Source organism: Octopus sinensis, linkage group LG2 (genome assembly GCF_006345805.1).
Source record: "Octopus sinensis linkage group LG2, ASM634580v1, whole genome shotgun sequence".
Classification (NCBI taxonomy): domain Eukaryota; kingdom Metazoa; phylum Mollusca; class Cephalopoda; order Octopoda; family Octopodidae; genus Octopus; species Octopus sinensis.
This window is the reverse complement of record NC_042998.1, coordinates 28988718-29003063: the sequence shown is the minus strand read 5'-3', so window position 1 is coordinate 29003063 and position 14346 is coordinate 28988718. Positions and strand designations below refer to the sequence as shown.

Sequence of the window (14346 nt, the reverse complement as noted above, 5' to 3'; positions counted from 1 at the left end):
GAAAGTTGTAACAACTTACTGATTACAATTTAATATAGTAAATTAATTACAAGTGTGCTGGGGCAAGATAGGTTTTAGAAATGTGCTGGGAAGAGCACTGACAGCCAAGGCTTCCTAATTAAAAAATAAAATAAAATTACACACGGGAAAAAAATCAATTTTGTGATCCTATTTTAAGTGAAAGGGTAAAATACAAGAGCTTTAACAATGAGAAATATTTCCAGTTGGGACTTTGAGGCAATGGAATTTTGCTTCTTTACCAATGTTCCTTTTCTGTCCTTTTTTTTTCTTTTTTGTTGTTTTTTTTCTCACCTGAGTATAATAATCTAGCTGGCCTCAACAAATTAATGATTGACAAATAATTCTGGAAATAGAAAAGCTAAACAAACATCTTCCTTAGGGTATTACATTCTGAAATGTTATTAATTAGTTCTGATGGGAAAATTGCTTAAACTGCTAAGCACGTCTCTTCTGGGTTTTGCTAAATCATGTATCAAATAATTTAACCCTTTAACTGCAAAATTGAATATCATGGTTATTCTAGTGATGATGTTTAATATCTACCAAAAAATATAAATGGTATTTTCTTAAAATTACATTACCACAATAAAATCGACACATCATTATCATCATCGTTTAACATCCACTTTCCATGCTGGCATGGGTTGGATGGTTTGACTGAGGCTCAATCTGATCTGGCAAAGTTTCTACAGCTGGATGCCCTTCCTTGCACCAACCACTCTGAGAGTGTAGTGGGTGCTTTTACATGATACCAGCACGAGGGCCCATCAGGTGGTTCTGGCAACGACCATACTCAAAAGGTGCATTTTATGTGCTACGTGCAAGGAAGCCAGTGTAGCCGCACTGGCAACGACCATGCTCAAATGTTGTTTATCACGTGCCACCAGCACATTTGCCAGTAAGGTGATGCTGGCACTGATCATGCTTGAATGGTGCTTTTCACATACCACTGGCACAGGAGCCAATCTGAGGCCCTGGCAACGATCATGTTCGGATGTGCTTTTAACATTCCACTGGCATGAGTGCCAATCAGGCAGTACTGTTATTGGCCACGTCAGCGATTTTGATTTTGATTTCACTTGCCCCAATAGGTCTTCACAAGCAAAGTTCATTGTCTAATGAATTAGGGGTACTCATAAGTAGGCTGGTTACACCCCACGTTCGGATGTACTTTTAACGTTCCACTGGCATGAGTGCCAATCAGGCGGTACTGATCTCAATATAAATAGATTTAAACATGACCTTCCTCAATAAAAGATAACTTAGTATATAAAACTGCTTTCTGCAGTTAGGAGTAAAAAAGTTTTGAGTGGATAAATCAGATTTCTGCAGTAGAAGGGATAATCTCTAATCATCAACAAGCTCCATAAAATCCAAATCCACTCACAAGGTTTTGGTCGGCCCTAGGGTTATAGTAGAAGACACCTACCCATGGTGCTATGCAGTGGGACTGAACCCGGAACCATATGGTTGGTAAGCAAGCTATTTACCACATAGCCACTCCTGCGCCTATATATTATTTTAAACTCACAAACATGTGCTCAGTTCCTTCACTTTGCAGACAATTTGATTTACATGAATAAAAGTATTTACGTTCAATTATATCAGCTGACATCTTGTTTGAAATGAAGATGATGAGAAGATGGAAGTCTTTCATGAATGAGAAGTCAAAGAATTGAATTGAATTAAGGCGAAGCAAAAAAAAACTGGGATGTAGAACTGTCTGATGCATATGACAACATAAATAAGAATACAGACAGCGGGATTGATAACAGTGGTGATGATGATGATGATGGGGAGGAGGAGGAAGAGGAAACTCACAGTGATAACAGCAATAGGAAGGATTAGATTGGTAGGGAGGATGATGAATGACTGTAGAGGCTGTTATTACGATGATGCTGATAATGATAATGAGGGTTATTATGATCATAACTGTTGTAGTGATGATGATGATCATGATGGTGACAATGACGATGACAATTATATTCATGATAGTGATGATGATGATGGTAGTGATGGTGATGATGATAATGGTGATGATGGTATTGATGATGATGGTGGTGGTGGTGGTGGTGGTGATGATGACGATGATGATGGTGGTGATGATGGTAATGATGATGGTGGTGATGAATGCTGACAAAAATGATAACGATCGCAAGTAGAGTGCAAATGACGGCAATGAGAAATTAATTTCCCTTTTTTTCTTTTTCTTTTCCTTCTTCTTTTGTCAGGAATGCAAAAATGGTTTTGCAAAGGAATTATATACAAAGAAGGCCAAAGTCTTGTGCAGATGTCATTCTAAAGAATACCAGAGAGAATTTTCCTCTGAAGCTTTCATTTAAGATTGTTGACCTCAGACAGCTATGTAATTACACTAAGGTAATTAATTAGTATAAAGAAGCAGAAATGAGGTAAATGAACCAGTTGAGAGAGAGAGGGAGAGAGAGATGATATAAAAAAAGGAAGAGGGCCAAAAGAAAATAAGTTTAGTGGAAGCAAGGAATTCAAGAGAATTGTTTGAAATAATAGAAAGTGAGAGAGAAAGGGAATGATGAGTAATTTGTCAGAAGAGAGGAGGAGAGGGACGAAGGGAGGAGAGAGAGAGAGGGTGAGAGAGAAAGTGTAACAAAGAAAAATGAAGGAAATTAGGTAAATATTTAATAAAGAAAATATCTTAAAAGTGGAGAGAGAGAGAAAAAAATAAGAGTAACAGAAAGCAAGATAGAATGGAGAGGGTGAAAGAGAGAAAGAGATAGAAAGGGTGGGAGGAAGAGAAAAATGAAAGAATAACGGAGAGTGAGAGAGAATGTAGAGGTGAAGGAGAGAGAGAAGGAGGGAAAAAATAAAGGAGTAACAGAGAACAAGAGATAATGGAGAAGGTGAAAGAGAGAGAGGGAGAAGGAGGGAAAAAATGAAAGAGTAACAGGGAACAAGAGAGAATGGAGAGGGTGAAAGAGAGAGAGAGGGAGGGAAGAATAAAAGAGTAACAGAAAGTGAGAGAGAATGAAGCGGATAAAAAGCAAGAGAGAAAGAGAGAGTGAGTGAGAGAAAAATCTAAGAATAAAAGAGAAAGAAAAAAAATTGAAAGAGGCAAATGAAGAAAGTGAATGAAATAGAAAGAAGGAGAATATGAGAAAGGGAAAGCTTCAAAGAGAATGGTAATTATAACAAAGACGGTAGGAAAGAACAAAGTTATTAGCGAGAAGAATGAAAAAGAAATAGAAAAACCAAGAAAACATAAAAGGTTGTCATCAGGCTCTCCTGATGTCTTCTAGAAGAGTCTCAATGGTAATCTAATATCATTGGTTTGGCAGAATCAGAAGCATCGGGATTAATGCCTTGTGGTGTTTGGTGATATCTTTTTACATTGAGGTCAACTTTGCATTTCATCGTAGTAAAGTCAATGAAATAAGTAGCAATCAAGTACCGGGGTTAATTAGAATGGTAATGTCATTAGAGCCCTGGATAAAATAATGCCAGCAGCATTCTCTTTACTCTCTTTTTACTCTTTTTTTTTGTTTCAGTGATTTGACTGCGGCCATGCTGGAGCACCACCTTTAGTCGAGGAAATTGACCCCCAGGACTTATTCTTTGTAAGCCTAGTACTTATTCTATTGGTCTCTTTTGCCGAACCGCTAATGTTATGGGGTTGTAAACCCACCAGCATCTGTTGTCAAGCAATGTTGGGGGGATACAAACACAGACACACAAACATGCACACAAATATATATATATATATATATACACATATATCCAACGAGCTTCTTTCAGTTTCTGTCTACCAAATCCACTCACAAGGCTTTGGTCGGCCCAAGGCTATAGTAGAAGACACTTGGCCAAGGTGCCATGCAGTGGGACTGAACCCGGAACCATGGGGTTGGTATGCAAGCTGTTTACCATACAACCCTCACTTCTTATCTTTGTGTTTCATTGAGATTTGTTGAAGTTCTTTGCAGAATTCAAGATGGTCACTAACAAAATTACAAAAGCTTGTTCCTTTGGATCAAAACAGTTCCAAGGACTTGTAATTATATGAGGGAGTTAGTTTATGTATATAAAGTGTAAAGAGTAAAGAACCCCTTTAGTCATGACTGACTATGGGCTTGCACATAGAAAGTTGCCCTCCAAGGTGCAAGTCCGGGCAAAGTTATTTGTGGAAGGCCAGCAGTCGCCCATGCATACCAGCCGCCACCACCCCCCGCTCTCTACGCCACTGATGTTATCCAACGGATAGGCAAAAGCCGATACAGCTTGGCACCAGTGACATTGCAACTCATTTCTACAGCTGAGTGAAACAAAGTGTTTTGCTCAAGAACACAACATGCAGCCCGGTCCGGGAATTGAACTCACTACCTCATGATTGTGAGCTCGACACTCTAACCACTGAGCCATGCACCTTCACTAGATAAGCTGTATGTTACCATCATCATGTTCATCATTGTCATTAACATCCATTTTCCATGCTGGCATGGGTTGGATAGTTAACAGGTGGTGGCCAGGCAAAAGTCTGCACCAAGCTCTACTGCCAGGCTTGGTATGGTTTCTATTGCTGGATGTCCTTCCTAGCATCAGCCACTTCACAGAGTATTCATCTAATAGATGTACATGTTGCTTTAGTACATACATGTGTGTGTATGTGTGTCTGCATTTGCTAGAAGCACATATACAGTTTTGGGCATATATCAATTCCAGAAATCACAAATGAAGGATCTTTAGAGTGTTTTACAAATCTTCATTGTATATATGAGCAAATGTTTGTGTATGTTATATATATATATATATATATATATATATATATATGCATACAAAAGGCACCTAACTGCTCCTTTGTACATTGCTTATACACACCTACAAGCTATTCCTCTATGTTCCATTGTCAACCCCCAGTTCACAGAGCACAGTGCCATGTAACAATCCCCCAATACACCTTGTAAAGTGGTTGGTGTTAGGGAGGGTATACAGCTGTAGAAACCATGCCAAAACAGACAGTCTGGCACAGTCTTCTGTCAGCACCTTTCAAATGGCCCAACCCATGCCACCATGGAAAGCAGACATTAAATGATGATGATGATGATATATATTTATTATACATACATAGTATGTGCCGGTGGCATGTAAAAAGCACCCACTACACTCGCGGAGTGGTTGGCATTAGGAAGGGCATCCAGCTGTAGAAACACTGCCAGATCAGACTGGAGCCTGGTGCAGCCCCTGGCTTCCCAGACTCTGGTCAAACCGTCCGACCCATGCTAGCGCAGAAAACGGATGTTAAATGATGATGATGATAGTATATTTAATCAACTATTGGATGGCACTAATTTTTATCAACTCCAGAAGGATTTAAAGCAAAAGCTGAAAGACATGTGTAGAGATATGTATCTCCACACATCTCTATCTGCAAGCCTATTTTTATATGTATATACAGGCACACATATACACATGTATGTATGTGTATATGTGTGTATGTATCATTGTAAATTGCTTCAAGGGAAAGGGAGATGTGTTAGAAAGCAGGAACTCATCATCATCATCATTTAACGTCCAGTTTCTATGCTAGTGGGTTCACTACTCTAACCACTAAGCCATGTGCCCACTACCACCTCGAAATTGCTGGCCTTCTGCCAAAATTTGAAACAAAAATATTAATGAAGGGAAGAATAATCTTTTCTATTGGAGGCACAAGGCCTGAAAATTGGGGTAGGGGCTAGTCAATTGTATCAACCCCAGTACGTACCTGGTACTTATTTCATCGACCCCTAAAACGATGAAAGGAAAAGTCAACCTTGGCGGAATTTGAACTCAGAATGTAGCGGCTTAAAAAAATAATGCTAAGCATTTTCTCCAGCATGCTAATGATTCTTATTTCTTTATTGCCCACAAGGTGCTAAATATAGAGGGGACAAACAAGGACAAACAAAGGGATTAAGTCGATTACATCGACCCCAGTACATAACTAGTACTTAATTTATCGACCCCCGAAAGGATGAAAAGCAAAGTCGACCTCGGCGGAATTTGAACTCAGAACTCAGAATTTGAACGGTAGACGAAATACCGCTAAGCATTTCGCCTGGCATGCTAATGATTCTACCAGCTTGCCGCCTTTGAAGGGAAGAATAATGTTATATGCAGAAGTCAAACAACTAGGTTTGGTTGGTTTAGTCTTATGCTAACCAGCTAAATTCCTATTTCTTTTCATGTTTTTGTCAATATGTTTGTGTGTTTTATATTTGCATATGCTCAAACGCACAAATGTACATACAGATGTCCATAAATATTAACATTGGTATTTCTATAGGAAATGTAAATCAATATGCAAATGCCAATGTTTTGTAGACTGATATGAGGTTTTGATATGGCACACACACACATACACACAAACACATGCACACAGACATACGCACATGTATACACAGACAGACACACACACACAGCCATACATTTGTGGTAAAGAAGTTTGCTTCCTAACCACACCTTTTCTATTTTTCTTTTATTCTTTTGCTTGTTTCAGACATTTGACTGTGGCCATGCTGGAGCACAGCTTTTAGTCAGACAAATCGACCTCAGGCTTATTCTTTGTAAGCCAAGTATTCTGTTTATAAATGCTCCAATATCTACACAGCCTTGGTTTTTTTATTTTACTACACAAAAAAATTCTTATACATATATATATATTATCTACCTACTCTGGAATCTGCACTTTGGAAATTTTATAGAAAAGTACTTTTGTATTTATATATAAAGTACATGTCTGACCAACCAAGATCATGGACATTAAATGATGACAACAATGATGACAATGATAATATATACGTGTGTGTTTGTGTGTGTATACACACACACAAGCATAAAGAAAACTTAATATATAGAGTTAATAATCCTTTCTTCTATAGGCACAAGGACTGGATTTTTGTGCGGAGGAGGATAATCGATCACATGAACCCCAGTACTTGACTGGTACTTAATTTATTGACCCCAATAGAATGAAAAGCAAAGCTAACCTTAGTGGAATTCGAACTTACAACATAGCAACAGATGAAATACCCCTAAGCATTCTACCCGGTGTGCTAGCAACTCTGCCAGCTCACTGCTTTATATAGAGTTAATAATAACACTAATTTAAACCATCATATGTTACACTAAATATCTATTATATTAAATTTTCATATGAAGCTATATTTTCAGTCAAATAAATCAATGGTTTTTTTCTAAATTACCTTGGGTGTTTATATCAGTTTCTATCAACCATTTCACTTAATTGCCTCATCAATCAAATTTTGAAAATTTAAATCTTAGATTCTAAGTATTTCAAACCTTTGTCTGGTATGAATGCATAATATATAAATTTGAATATAGGCGCAGGAGTGGCTGTGTGGTAAGAAGCTTGCTTACCAACCACATGGTTCTGTGTTCAGTCCTACTGTGTGGCATCTTAGGCAAGTGTCTTCTTATAGCCTCAGGCCTACCAAAGCCTTGTGAGTGGATTTGGTGGGTGGAAACTGAAAGAAGCCCATCGTGTGTGTATTATATTATATGTGTGTGAGTGTGTCTTTATATGTGTTTGTGCCCACCACTTCTTGACAACTGGTGTTGGTAAAATTACATTTCCCCATAACTTAGTGGTTTGGCAAAAGAGACTGATAAAATAAGTACCAGGTTTATCGAAAATTAAGTCCTGGGATCGATTAATTTGACTAAAAATTCTTCAAGGCAGTGCCCCAGCATGGCCACAGTCTAATGACTGAAGCAATTAAAAGAAACAGTAAAGTGGTGAGATGGCAGAAACATAAGCATGCCGGGCAAAATGCTTGGCGGTATTTCATCTGTCTTTACATTCTGAGTTCAAATTCTGCTGATGTCACATTTGCCTTTTATCCTTTCGGGGTCTATAATTTAAGTACCAGTTGTGCCTTGAGTAGAAAGGAATTAAAAGAAACAGAACAGTGGGGTCATATTAAACTTTAGACATATTTTTCACACTCTGACTCTCTCATTTATATTTCAAAGTTGAAGTTTATATTTTGCAGCAAAAAATGTCAACTTTTTTAAGCAGATTACCTAGAATGTTTATAACATAAACATTTGCTTCTGCAATTACAAATTCAAATATGAATGCACAATCAGATTAAATATATTCCAGTCTGGAACAAATTGGCTGATCCTATTCATTTGTTTTAAATTAAATATTCATATGTTCTTAGCTATTTAACTATACATGCTGATTATTCTCTCTCTGTTTGTATTCTTTTATTCCTTTCTGCTGAAGAGCATAGGCTCGAAACATAAAAGACTTTCTCACTTTCCAGAGCATCAAACTAACACACCTGCTTGCTGTTCATACACCTGTCTTCATCTTTTGTTTTTCTGTAAATTTCAACTATATATAAAATATAAATGTTCCTTCTCAAGCCATGCCAAACTCATAAGGGCCAGTTTCCCAGTTTCAGTGACGTAGAAATTCCTCACATGGATGGGATTCTGGTCTGTCGCAGGATAACTCATTTTTGCCAGCTGAGTGGACTGGAGTAACGTGAAAATGAAGTGCTTTGCTCAAGAACACAACACATCGCCCGGTCCAGGAAGTGAAACCACAACCTTACGATCATGAGTTCAACACCCTAACCACTAAGCCATGCGCCTCCACACACACACATGTATATATATATGTATATGAGTGGACAAACAAAAGACAGGCACTCAAAAAATTTATTTGGAGCTACACGTATGGACCAAAAAATTTTGATTCAAATTCATTGGTATTCTTCAGTTTCAAGCATAATGCTAGTTGACACCCATAATGGCTGACAACTAACATCACACTTGAAACCTCAAGTATACCAACAAATTTGAATCAAACTGTCTTTATATATATGTATATATATTTATATATGAATCAAAATGTTTTGATCCATGTATATATATATATATATATATATATATATATATATAGAAAACAAAGATATTTTATTTTTGAAAATCAGTGTAAACTGTGAAACCAGTAAATACTTCAAATTTCAGGCCTTGTGCCGATAGCAGAAAGGGTTATTATTATCATTATTTTATTGTCTTTGCACAGCTTCTAATGCTGGAGATGTACCACGGTGCCAGTGAACTAAGATAAAACCCCCTATTTTTCGAGCATGATATGGAGTATTTGAGTGGTTCCGAGTAGTGCTGTTTTCTGCAAGTGCTCCAACCTTATTGCAGCCCCTATTTGTTTCATGTATTTCTCAAGATTTTTACTCACTGCCCCCAGGGCTTTGACAATTATTGGTACTAGTACTACCTTTTTCAGAGACCACAATTGCTTAACTTCCCAAGCTAACCTGTCATATCTATCAACTTTTCTTTCATCATTATTGCATACTTTTTTGTCAGTTGGGCATGCTATATCTATGAACAAGCATTGTCTGTTTTCTATCTAATGGTCGCACTGTATCATAAAATCCCATAGGATCTTTGCATTATCATTTTCGATGATGACCCCGGTTTTATGTTCATACCGCTTTTTTGCTCTGTCAAATCCATACTTGTTGCAACGTGTCCAATGGACAACCCTTGCTATATTGTCAAACATCACTTATATTCCTTCTGGGCTAGTGGTACACATTGGCTGGTAATATGCCATATGGTTTCACCATTTTGTCCACAAATTCTGCACCTAAAATTTTCTGATGTGTTGTCTATTCTGTATTTGATGCAATTAGTTCTTAATTCTTACTCTTGGGCAGCACAGGTTAGAGCCTCCATTTCTGGTTTTAAATCACTTTTAACTCAATTATTATTATTATTGAGTGAGAGAGCAGTGCATGCCATCAAAGTGACACCGGGGTAAAATATACGAAGCCCAATATACCCATCATGACTACCCATCTGATAAGGGTACACTAGGCACATGCACCACAACCATATGTGTGTGACATGGTGATCTCATATCAAGATAAACAGCATATGATCTTGCAGGTGGGGCCCAGTTAGAATTTTCTTCTGGTCAAGTAACCCATCCCACTCAAAAGGTCCCTGAATAAGGGTTAAGGATGTTGAATGAAACACCCATGTTTCCAGAGGTGAATTATTCAAACTCCAAAGAATCCCTCTCAACACATGGCTATGATATTCCCCCACTACTTCTGCTCGTGATCAGAGATGCACATATCGTCAGCCACTAAGGAACATGCTCAACTGGTTATGGTCAAACAACTGACAAGCAAATCTGTGGTATTGAGCAGAATATTTGCTGTATCCCATCTTTTATACCAAGACAAAACAATGTACATGATAACACTTCCAATCAGTTAAGATCAGAAGCCACGAGAGCCACTGCCTGGTACTACATCAGGGCATCATTATCATCATCATCATTATTATTATTATTATTAAGGCAGTGAGCTGGCAGTATTGTTATCACACCAGACAAAATGCTTGGCAGTATTTCATTGTTCAAACAACGTCAAGGTCAACTTTGACTTTCATCCGTTTGGGGGTTGATAAAATAAAATCCAGTTGCATACTAGGGTTAATGTAACTGACATGCCCACCACCCCTGAAACTTCTGGCCTTGAGCCAAAATTTGAAACCAATATTTGTCTTGTATGATTTTTCTAAGTTCATAGCCTTATATATTACTTTAAAAAACAAGAACAACATGTTACACAGGAAGGTAAGAACTTGATGACACAGCAAGGCAGCTGTTATTTCATGTATAAAGCCTTTCTTTAAAATGGGCCAAAATCAACTTAAACAAACATGTTTATATTTATCAATTTTCTACTGTATAGACAAACATTTTGTATTTATATCAATTTTCCATTGATGCTGTTGCTGTTGTTGTTGTTGTGTTACCCCATTAATATCTACTTGAGAAGGCCACATTTGAAAAGAGTTGGTTGAGATTTCTCACCTAACTGAGAAATCATGCTCTCAGCTCTTTCTAAATCCCACTTTAAAACGTTTCATGTTCACAATAAACCATTAGTTCTTTATTTAATGATTGCTATCATTTTATTTATTTTATTTCTAGTAGCGTTGTACTGATGATTGAACAAGGCCCTACTAATGATGTTAAAATGTATAATAGGTAAGATATACACCTTTCATCTGTCCATCTAACTTTCCGTAAGTGCTAGGTCTAAATATCACAAATGGAGGCAGCAGGAGCACTGTTCAATTGAAGATTGCTTTGTTAGCTTGCAAAACTACTTTGAAATACATTCAAGTGTGTATGATACAAGAACAATAAAAAGTCTCTTTTAGGCTAAATACAATTCATTAGATTAATGTTAACTATTGGGTTAAATGATCCATTAGGCTAAATATCTCACATACTTAAGACAAGTAACAACATTAATAAAAGAATTTCAACTATTAAAGTGAAAAACCAGAATTTGTAACAACATTTTGTTATAATCTCATTTCCTCTTCTATTTGTCATTGAATTATCAGATAAATAATAATCCAATTCTGTATTTCTGAAATGAGGAATTTTTGTATTGTGTATTTGTAGGAGTGGTGTCCTTGTCTTGATTGTTGCTTTCACGATATTTCAGCTGCTTATGCGATGGTGAAGCCTTCATAAGAAAGCTGGAGTATACTCAGCCAAAATGTAGTGAAAGCAACACTCAAGATGAAGAGATCAGTCTAACTTCGGAGACCCCCTTCAGTCACGAATGACCATGGGATTGCACCTAGAAAGTTACCTTCCAAGGCACAAATCTGGGCAAGGTTGTTTATGGAAGACCAGCAGTCGCCCATGCATACCAGCCTCTCCTTTTCACACCACTGATGTTGTCCAAGGGAAAGGCAAAGGCCGATACAGCTTGGCACCAGTGATGTCGCAACTCATTTCTACAGCTGAGTTAACTGGAGCAACGTGAAATAAAGTGTCTTGCTGAAGAACACAACATGCAGCCCGATCCGGGATTCGAACTCATAACTTCACAGTCATAAGATCAAAGCTCTAACCACTGAGCCATGTGCCTTCACCTAAGTCTAACTAATACATAATACAAATGATAATCACTTTGCTACCTGCATTGTTTCCCATTAAAAAATCCTTCTATTTAACCCTTTAGCATTAAAACTGGCCACATCTGGCCAAAATATTCCACCTTCTTTATGTTCTAACTGGCCAGATCTGGTCCCTCACACCTACTCTACAATGTTATTCTAAAAATAAACTATCATTGCAATTCTGAAGCTGCAAGATAGTTGGTGATTAATTCAAAACAAGACCTGTCAAGCCAAGTGGAATTGTAGTTGGGGCTGATGCTGGTTCCACATAACTGGCACCCATATCGGTGGCACATAAAACCACTTTCCAAGCATTGGACCTCACAGAGGCAAAGTGGCTGAGATCCTTTCAAATGTTGGGCCTCACAAAGGTAATGACTGAGATCTTTGGTATTATGTTGTGCTTGAGAAGGAGACACATCAAGACAAGTAAAATTGCAGTAAGGACAGATACCAGAGTCATGCAAATGGCACCCATGCCGGTGGCACGTAAAAGCGCCCAGTACACTCTGTAAAGTGGTTGGAGTTAGGAAGGACATCCAACCATAGAAACCATACCAAATCAGACTGGAATTTGGGGCAGCCTTCCATCTTCCCAGCCCTGGTCAAACTATCCAACCCACACCAGCATGAACAACAGTTGTTAAATGATGATGATAATGATGATGATGATGAGGATGAATGTGAAGAAATAAGTATTACATTTTACAGAAGAATCTGAATGCTAAAAGGTTAAATATGAATTACTTGGATGATTTTGTAGTTTATCGTATCTAACATTCATTCAATATCTACACCTAACTTTATTAATACATATTCTGTTTCACAGCAATTAATTTCTTCATTCCATTCTTCATATTTTTTTCAGATGTTTTTTTTAATTCACTTACACATATTTTACAGACCATTTTTTTCACATTCCTTTCCAGCTCATTTTTTTTAAAGATATTTATTGTTTTTCACTTTATTCATTCCCGTGCTATAACGCTTGCCTTTATAACAAATGACATTGTGATAAAAATTCTTCAAAAAACATATATATACATACTTAAATTCTGTAATAATATTATTTTCGTCTGGATTGTAACACTGAAGCATTATTTCAAGCGGAGAAAAGATCTCAGTAGCTGTCTTGCTAAAGTTTACAAACATGGAAGTGATAACCTTGTTAGGACAGCAAATAAACTTGAGAAGAAATATGGAATAAAATCTTACACTGATTTCTCCCCAAGGAACATTTAGAGATCTTACATGACACAGCAACAAAAACATGGACTAGACTGGTTCACAAAGGAGGGTGTACATGGTTTACTTGAAAAGAAAAAACAAAATCCATGGAGGAAATGAGCCACACTAAAAGCCTGCCTTGTATTACTGACATGTTAATAACATCTACGTCCATGCAATTCAGAAGCGAGTATTCCCCACTAAGTATCTTCTACACAAAAGACAAAACACATCAGCTGACAACAAATGTAGTCTATGCAAAATGAAACTGAAGATATTAGCCACATCATTGCCAACTGTGATAAAATGTCCTCAAGATACTACCTACTCCATATGAGGCATGATGTGGTAGCCAGAGCAATCTGGAAGAAAATAAGAAATAAAAAGATACAACAACCTGTTAAGACAAACATATTGTGACCAGTGAATCAAAAAGGATTAAAAGCAGTTAAAACATAACTAATCTTGTATTGTTATTTTAGAACCACAAAATAAAATAAATATCGTGCTTTAGTAGAAATTAGCAGTCCGCTTGATGCAATGTATGGTACAAAACTTCTATGAATCACTGATGAGATGTTCGCAAATCTAGTACCCAAAATATACTATTGGCTATATATCCCTCATTATTGGAGCAACTGGGTATGTATGGGCATGCATTTTTTTTTTTTGTTCCTTCTCGAGCCATGCCTGGCTCATAAGGGCTGGTTTCCCGGTTTCCTTGGCGTATAGGTTCCCCACCTGGACGGGACGCAGGTCCGTCACAGGTGAGCTGCAAGATGCAGGAGGTAAGAGTGAGAGAAAGTTGTGGTGAAAGAGTCAGCAGAAGTTCGCCATTACCCTCTGCCAGAGCTGTGTGGAGCTTAGGTGTTTCGCTCATAAACACATACATCGCCCAGTCTGAGATTCGAACCCGCAATCCCTCGACCACAAGTCTGCTGCTCTAACCACTAGGCCATGTGCCTCCACTATGGACATACTTGGAGCAATATGAACTTGGTTTCTCTGAGAAAGAAAGGTAGCTCTATCAGGGATGATAAAAATCTGGAAGGAAAGAGGTGAGTAAGCTCTACTGGATGTTTAAGGAAACGA

The 14346-nt window shown here is 37.6% G+C and overlaps 1 protein-coding gene across 2 annotated transcripts in view; it reads right to left on the bottom strand.

Moving 5' to 3' along the window:
- LOC115227587 (complexin) overlaps window positions 1–14346 on the bottom strand; it is a 295618-nt gene that overhangs the window by 98513 nt on the left and 182759 nt on the right. The window lies entirely within an intron of this gene.